Here is a 9411-nt window from a genome sequence, read left to right as displayed (position 1 = left end):
CGTAATGACCTGACACTATCACAAGATGGCGCCCTTAACAAGGCGACCGAGTCAAGGCTCACCACTGCATGAAAAGTCAAAGAGAAAGGTGAGCTAAAACGTATCCTTAAAAATAAACACCAAACTATCCAACTGGAGAAATATTTATAAATTAAACTCAAGAATGGCGTCGTGCCCTCGTCTATTCAATACAGTTGGGTTTTTGTTGGCTGTAAAAATCTAAATGACTATGTTTTTGTTTTGTATTTAGGCTAGTCTACAGTTTAAGCTAGCGTTGGCTAGATGTGCACCATTCACTTACCTCCTGTGAACATACAGATACTGCATAAAAGTTTATAAAACACTTTTGAAATTGAAAAATGTAGGTATGTAACATGTGTGTATGTACATTTTAAGGACGTTGAAAAGAAACGAAGGGAAAGTACTGTTAATCAGAGATAAAAACCAGGTTTATAGGTGATGGACTGTAGCCTGTAGTGAAAGGGAAGAGTGACCATGTACACCTTTCCCAATACCCTTTCCTACAGTGTTGAAACTTTTCTCGCATAACCCCACAGGTGACGTAATTTTTCCTTAGGGACATGTTTTCCAGTCTAAACCATTATACTGTGATTCACTATAATTAAGAGGAGACAATAATACTTTTGTTACCTTGATTGACTTTTTGATTTGACATGCTCACATTGTAGCATGACATTACATTGAAACCTAGTGGTCATGGTTGTCAAAGCAGCTTCATTAGTCATTTAATACCTGTTAGTGAGATGTCTTTTCAATCGTGGCATATCAACTTTTTGCAAATCAGTTGTATTTGTGACATCTAGAGTCCCCGATTACCACCAAAGCACCAGTACTCCTCCTCTTCACCTTGACCAGTGCTGGAAAAGGTCCAACAGGCAGCATCATGATCACATACAGATCCACACTAGAGGGTATTATGGAAATTAACAAGGTTGTCTTTATGAGGATTATGAGGAAAGAAATCTTCTGGGAGAAAAGCAAATAGTGCATGTTCACAAACACTAAACTAAATGTCACAACTTTATAAACAGACATCACACACATGAAGGCCACATCAAGGGAAAACTGTCCTCTCCTTGCAAAAATGTGATAATGCATGATTTATCTCATCATCAATACAATGGTTGGCCTTCTGTAGCTTAAACCTCAGGTAATATCTGGTCTGATAAGGCCTCCTTATCAGTGGTCAAAGCCAGCACATACTGTCTGTGCTGTGAAGAAAAGTCAGAAATCCACAAATCTCAAAAACAGTAATTCGAAAAAATATATAAACGGTGTTGATTTTAGGCTAATGATGATAAGTTATTTCAAGTTTTAATTAACTTTGTTTCATTTTTAATTTTGGCTTTCCATGGCATAATACAGTGGAATGCTTTGTTTTCTTATGTAACCACCCCATTCAGTTGTGTGATTCACTCCCTCACTGTAATTTCATCTTTTTTTTGTGTATCAGTTCAGTTCTTTTCAACAGGGTTTTTGTCTATTATGTCACACCTCAGAGGTGAAAAGAACATTTGTCTTCAAAACATCGAAGATCCCAGCCATACCAGACAGTCAGTTAGAAACAGAATGTAATGCACAATAGTAAGTCCAATGCAAAGTTTGAGGTTGGTATCTTTATTGAGAGGTTAAAATACAGTATTTCTGTAAAAAAGAATGAATCTAGCTATTTATAACAGAACCACTACAAATCACATTTAGTTTCAAACAGTACAGAAAGTGTTTTTTATATAAAAAAAATCTACTCTGGTATGGTCTGCAGAGTTTTACGAAATATCTCCTTTCCACTTTTGCACTCAGGTAGTCATCATGTTAAAAGGGATACTGTTCTCCATATCAAAACCACCCAACTACCTCTGCAAGTGAAGGTCCTGTATTGAGTCTGCGGTAACAAAGACCCTCATTCTGCCTGACACTGGAGACGTTGTCCTGGCTAGAGCGATGTCTGCGTCCTGGGACAGAGCGATGCCAGCCAGCAAGAGATGATCCATGCGTCCTGGCATAGTCTGGGTAGGTGCTGGATGGAGGGGTGATGAAGGTGTGAGGTGTATGTGTGTGTGTGTGTGTGTGTGTGAGTGGAGGGGTATTTGGGGAGAACTCTCCTATCCTGTTGCCTTCCACTGAGAGCTGCATTAGTGAAGGGTGCTGACAGATTTGAGTCTACCCCTGGGGAGACCAGAGAGACTGTAGTCGCAGCTCTGTGTCTGTTCTCATGACTTCACTGCTGGGATGGACCCAGTTTTGCTGACTCTTATTATTCTTTGAAGTTTCTGTTATTTGCTTAAAGGGACAGTTTACCCCCAAATCAAAAAAAAAAAGTTCTTACCTGTAGTGCTATTTTATCCACTTAGATTGTTTTGGTGTGAGTTGCCAAATTCTGGAGACAGAGCTACACCCGTCAACCATATCACCGCGTGGAGGGAAGCGTGCATTTACTTATGGACGAGAGGTTTGTGCTTTTGACTGCGAGGAATGTAAACATTAACAGCGTTCTCCACCACTGTAGTTTGATAGTGTGGAAATAGTTCCTACATGAAACTACTAGCATCAAGGTCTGTGGATTGTCCTGAGTAACAGGGTTATAATTTCTGGAAAGAGACATTTCTGTAATGTATTTTTCTTGCTCCATATATTTTTGAAAAAAAGCAGACATCTCTACGGCCAATATCTAAAAAATTAGGCAACTCGTACCAAAACAGTCTAGATGGATAAATAGAGATACTGATGAGAGGGGAAATATGTATTTTTGATCTTGGGATGAACTGTTCCTTTAAAGCTATCAGCTGCAGTGTATCCCAATACAACAGAGTTCACCAAAATTTAAGTTGTGGTATTCACAGCCTTCTAAAATCACCTTACAGTGAATACATCAATTTAGGACTTGTTTTTACAGGACTAAGAACAGTTTACAACATGCTGCATTGGTTTTTGTGAATGTTATTTTGAAAGGGATGTTTATCAGTCTCTCTGATGTAGTTTTATAGGTGATTTGTTCACCACAAAATACCTCCGGGCTCCATTGTACTGGACTAAACAGCAGCTGCTCTCTTAAAACCTCAACAAATAAGACTGAAAATGGGTGGATCATCTTTATTGTGCTTTTGTGGTAACTATTTATCAAATCCATTAGGGGAATTTTGTAGCTAATCCATTCAACATCCACCTGTTTGGTTTGCACAGACAGGCATAAGAGAGTAATCTTTATGCAATAATATGAGTAAATAGAAGTAATATTTCATGGCCTGTGCCTCCGAGCTGTGGTAGAACTGCACATCTGTTACAATAGGCCTATTCTACTGCTTCTACAGTACAGAACTTCAATGTCTTGCTTTTTCTTTCCTGCTTCCTCTAAAACACACCAAAGGCCTTTGGGCACACATAGGTAATTACCGAGGGTTGAGAGCAAGGAAATGAGTGTGCCCCCCTCATGTCCCCTCAGGATGTCCATTCATGTTCCTCCATGAATCAGGATAGACTAGAGGCACCTACTGTAACCGAGAGGAGATAAGGCGCATAATGTGTTACCATGTTTAATGCTGCACATAGCCCCTCTCTTAGGTCCAAGCAACCTTGAGGATGCAGTCGCTGGTGGAGCTGGTGATGATTAAGAACAAAGATGAACATTTGGTTGGGAAATCTAATATTAGCTGCAGCGAGCATCAAATATGTACAGTGGTGGGAGAAAATGTCTGGTTTTGGTGACCTACAGTATCAAAAACAAACAAACAAACAAACAAAATAGACAGCCAAGCACGCGTTAAAGCAACACATAGAACCTTACTCTAATGGTGCAATGGTGACTAACACAAAGTTATATATACTTTATAACTGTGATATACTCAAAATGCACACATTCACAAGGCAAAATAAGAAAACTACTCGGTCAGCGTTTCACATTGTGTTCACATAACGAAAGCAAAATCTTATCAGCCTGTCATATCAGCAGAAATGTTCCTTTTTTGGTCGATGCCAATATTTCATTCTAAAGCCTTTATCAGCTGATACCGATGACCTGCTGATGATCTGCATCCCTAATATTTAGTGCACAGAGGTCTAATTAGCCAAGTGAAAATACCTGTGGGATTGTGCTGGACCTTTAACTGTTAAAATATGAATGCTTTTACTTAGCTAGTAATTATGCAAACTTTAGTTCAAAAGAACTTCTATCAAAATCAAGACATCAGCCCCTCTGATGTGGTTTAAGCAGTGTCATTTGTGATTTACTGATTCTCATCAGCGGGCTGAAACAATGAGTCAGCTGAGAGCAATAGGCCTTTTTCAAAGCAGACATTTTGGCTTGTCATAGCTGGAAAAGCACGCGTGTTACCCTCGATCATTTTATGAATGTGCTTTTCCTCCTATAACATGTCAAAATATCTAATGTATTTACCTGAATGAGTGTTTTGGTGATGTCATCACCCAAGGATGCCCGTCCATTTCTTTAAAAGTCCTGTGCACATTTGAAGTCTTTTGATGTGTACTCGGGCACTGTTGACAGTTGATGGACAACACCAGCAGGCTCTTGGCTTATTATGCAAGACGACAGGCGTAGGCAGTTGGACAGATCTTGTTGTGTCTCTTCGATTTGGGCAACAGACAACAAAACATGTCTCACTCAGTGGATAAATTCCCATCACACTTCAGGACCTTAGAAGGATCAGTTTGTACTTTCTGTCAACTCAGCAGCACTTTAATTTTCTTTTCTTTTCAGTTTTCTAACTTTAGCCTGTTTGTTGGAAACCGATCTGTTGTGGAGTGTTTAAAAAACACATCTGCACAGAACAAGTCTGTATAGGAAAAAAATATTTTTACTTCAGTTTGTACCAATCACGGATCTCCTTAAATTGCTATATTGCTAATTTATTGTTATTAATTTGGGTACTGTAAACTATTTAAAAAGGTAACATTATGCTTTTGTTTTTTTTTTTACTTTATTATGTTATGTAGCATTTTTGTGCATGTAAAAGGTCTGCAAAGTGAAAAAGCCCACGCCAAAGGGAGTTACTCTCGCCCCCCAGAAAACACTGCTCCTGCACTGCCTGAAACACCTGGTTTGGAGTTGAGCCTTTACTTCTGTAAGTTATGTGCATCACTATGTAACAGGCGTTATATAAATATATATTTTGATATATTATTATAAAATATATACACTCCAGTCAGTCAGCAGACATACAGTTGCTACTGCTGTAGCAGTGTTATTTTAGATCACATTACTTTGCTCAGCACGACCCGCCCTACTCTGCCTCTGATTGGCTACATCCTGCGCGTTATGTAATGCGCTTGTGCAACTCTCACCAAAGATTGAACAGAGGTGAGATGTCTCACTATGTAGCTAAAACGGAGCATTCAAGACACAGTGTGTAAAGGGATGCTGCAGCAGCGCACCATATGAGAAAAATAATGTATTTTAAAAAAAATTAAAGTATGTAAATCTATTCTACTAGGACCCCCAAATAAAAGTATGAACCTGAAAATTAGCACAATATGACCTCTTTAAATCGTTACATTTTGAAAATTATCCCGAGGGTTTCTTGATTTCTCCCCAATCAAGTGAAAAATAAGCAATTAGTGAGGCTCAGAATACACAAACTGAATTTTGGAAAAGTAATCGTCGAAGCCATATTTGAATAGCAGAAGCTGCAATTTGTGGTATAGGTAAAATGCGTGACAAAGCAGCATTATAATAAGTACCAACATGCTGCAGACATGCCCTGGCTTAAAAATCCTGTTCTCCAGATGTAAGAAAACATGTTTGCTTGGCGCAGACCCCAATGAATGTCACATCATCTGCTTTTCATAGTTTTTTCAGTGAAAATGAAAATTGTTATGCAAAAGTGATCATTCCCACTAATCATGAATCATATCGCGATTGTATTGCAGCACGAACAGTTTCATTGTTTGCTATAGTAATATACATTATGTAACAATGGAGTTCCTAATCTGATGTTATACACATCTAGTATACTATACATGACTTCACTTTTCACTTAAAGCATGTTAGAGAGAATGACATTAAAATTAATTAGAAGTGAACTGGATTCATGTTAGTATTATATTTACCCATTTATAACACCATGGGCTCAGATTATATATTCATATATATAGATTCCTTTGTTTAATATTCTCAAGGCAGAAAATGCAGACTATAATAATATAATAACATAAACCTCAGATCTCCAGTAATCATCTATGATTGAGTGATACTATCACAGGAACTAACAGGGAGTACTTTTAGCGGTGAAGTGTTGGCCACAGAGCCACATGAGGCTTGACACTGAAGAGCTTTATATAGCCCCTTCAACACGGTTTCCCCTCATTTTACTGTCATCAAGAGTCCAGGCTACTGGGAGTTTGTTCCAGCATTAATTATAACTAGTCTATATGGGCTGGCTGGCTGGCTGGCAGGAAGCCTGGCGAGGCCACTTCCTTCTTTGCATCCTTTCACATCTTTTAACAGGCTCTGTCTTTAGTAGGTGTTACGCTGTTTCTTTTATATCACGTAAGCAAATGTGCGAGTCCAGGCCCCAGCTGGCCTAATCAACTGTTCACTGGGAGTCACAGAAGGGACATTCCCAAGGGATCCTGGGTGTCAACGTGCTGTTGTGTAATTCATACAAAATAACATGATGATGTAGGAAAAAAATCCTCACATCTATCTATCTATCTATCTATCTATCTATCTATCTATCTATCTATCTATCTACCTACCTACCTACCTACCTACCTATCTATCCATCCATCCATCGAGGTTGTATCTGGCTCTTTCGCCAGCATCACCCTTTTTTTTCCCCCCAGCCAGCGGGTTACGTGGCAACAGCCTCTATATGGTAATTAATACGTTTTATTTGCAGGAGCCGTGAGTGTGAAGGGAGAGGCTGGTGCACTAGTGACACTCATAGCTCTGGGATGCAGACAACTGCTAACAAACCATAATTGAATTGCAGCTTTTTTTAACCTGAGGAATAGGTAGAAATAACTAAAATAACATACATAAAAAGGCATTTTTGCTTTTGTTGGCAAAATCGGCAATAAAAAGCACCAATAGCAGCTTTGCATGTTAGAGCACAGACCACAGCTGGTAAAGTTAAACTGTGACCGACAGTAGACACGGATACTACCTGCTGAGAATGATTTAAATGAGTGAAGTCATAGTCTGCCCATCCCAACAGGCTACCCATCCCATCTGTATGGCATGTGTTTGGGATTACACAGCAACCATCTCACTTGCAGGGCAGTTTATCCTGACATGTCCTTAATTATCCAAGACTTCTTGGCCTTTAATCCTACTATTACAGTGGTTTGACATCACAGCTATCAAAACATGGCTCACTTTCAGAGTCAACTCAAATTCTGAGTTCCACAAGTCGTGTTACACTGATGAAAAAACTATAATGCGTCCATGCATTAGGCACTCATTAACAGTGTCCAACACTAATCCTGAAAGCTTCACTTCTGCTTTGTGTGTGTGATACCAAAGCCTATATCACACACTGCCCGGGCCATGTTACATAATCAAACTTGGCAACCGCTTCCAGCATGGCCTCTGTGATCCCAGTGTCAGTTAGTGCTGAGACCCCAACGCCTGAGCTCAGCACAACGAGTGGCCAGCATGTTAATCCTACATCTGTCACTCACTGTGGGTGACTTAATCACCCCAACCTGAATTATTTAGAAAGAACTGATGGCTGCAGATGTCGTGCAAAGAGTTCAGGATTCATCACCAGTCAAAAATTAGTTCAATGGTGCTGATGACGGCATTGTACTAGCACTCTTTAAACTCTTTACTCTGAGGGGGCCCTGTTAAACAGCAATGCCATAAATTTGATCATAGATCTTTATATGGATGCTAAAATGTTTTAATTTTTGCATTCAATCTTGCATGCAGTGTGTCATCCAATTCAAAATTATTAATGAATTCCTTCCTCAATTTTATCTCATTTGAATGAGATTGTTGTGAACCAAGCAGGCTGCACTGTTATGTTCTGGAGGAGTTCATGTGAGTTTATGTAACAATTACCCTTTATTTTTAAACTTTACACTGTATATTTGCAAAGCACTGTTAGAATCATTATTTTAATCACATATTAGATTATACTTGAAAATTCACTGAAGAATAGAGATCAGCTGATGAATTGGCTTGGCCAGTCTTGGAAGCTGATACTTTCTTATCACAGATTGGTGTTGGTAGATTTGGTTATTAATTCTTTAATAACCAAATTAAAGCAACAAAAGTCTTTGTCAGTGCTGTGTTAATGCTAAAAGTCAAATATCTGCTGATATATTATTAGAATTTTAACTTCTGAATGTTATTGTCGGTGTCTTCTTAACATACAAAGTATTGTTTAGATTCAACTGAACTGTGTATATAGTTTAACACTTTAACTTACAGGAAGACCTACATGTGCAGTTATTGTGCAATCAGCATTTTTTCACAGCAGACATTTTGAGGTATTACTAATAACATAAATGATGGCACCGTAATATTCCAGTACAGCTGCCAGAATAAATTGTTGGCATTGAACATTTCTGCAAACCTTCAATACGTTAAATTTCTACATTTCATATTTTCATATCAACATTCATACACTACGTGTCATATAATGCCTAGATTACATGAATGTGAGCTGACTTTCATCCTAGGAGGAGACGGGTGTTCAGAGAATTTGCAGTTGAAAACTGAAAATTTTAACGAGAGGTTGAGACAATTTCCAGCTGTGTTTGTGGTGACAGAACCAGGTAAGCCAAAGCATGATCTTTTCCTAACCCTAACTAAGTGGTTTTTGTGCCTTAACCAGACCATAAGCACGCCGTTGTCACAACATAAAGAAATGTTAAGTTTCAACATGTCTGTGGTTTGTATAAACCTTTTTATTCTAATTTATTCTGGAGATTGGGTTGACTATTCAAGACAAGTTAATTGGCATATTGTGACAGTGAGGCAGCATGCAGAATACCAGGACCCAAACTGAATATAGAACCATCATTCATTTTATTATTTAAACCTGTGCCTTTCCCTGCTGTGACACGGTAAAATGTCTTCAGTTTAAAAAAGGTCTATAGTGAAATTTAATGCTTAAAAACAAAGGTTTTCTCAGTTATGAGGTGGTAGTAGTAGTAGTAGTGGTAATAATGATCTCTCCTGTGTTGTTACCGCATTGATTTGACAAAGTCAGCTGCAGGCCTCTTGCCCAGTTCAGCGAGGCCAAAAGGCCCCTGGCCCCGCTTGTTGTTTGTGTGTCGCAGTGATTAATTGATGAGCCTTCTTGAATAATTGGCCTAAGACCAGGAAGTCATTTGACTTTGGTGACATGAATCTTGATCTCTCATCTTAAACCACCCCTCATGGTGATGTATTACCTCAGCTACTACTTCATCCATTCATTAGGCTTT

The 9411-nt window shown here is 38.8% G+C and overlaps 1 protein-coding gene across 2 annotated transcripts in view; it reads left to right on the top strand.

Annotated features, from left to right (window-relative positions):
• The first annotated feature begins 4 nt into the window (after nucleotides 1–4).
• Nucleotides 5–9411, top strand: part of dcun1d3 (defective in cullin neddylation 1 domain containing 3) — a 65480-nt gene continuing 56073 nt past the window's right edge. The window contains exons 1-2 of one of the 2 annotated variants that reach the window (XM_084342030.1): nucleotides 5–88; nucleotides 1822–2031. The gene's annotated coding sequence lies outside the window, so the exon portion shown is untranslated. Of the gene's footprint in view, nucleotides 89–915; nucleotides 933–1821; nucleotides 2032–9411 lie in introns of those variants that run through there. The other variant, XM_084342031.1, reaches the window with a different exon arrangement.

Source organism: Pagrus pagrus, assembly GCF_965226575.1.
Source record: "Pagrus pagrus genome assembly, chromosome: 21".
Classification (NCBI taxonomy): Eukaryota; Metazoa; Chordata; class Actinopteri; order Spariformes; family Sparidae; genus Pagrus; species Pagrus pagrus.
Note: the sequence above shows the minus strand (reverse complement) of the source record. Positions and strands in the feature narration are given on the sequence as shown.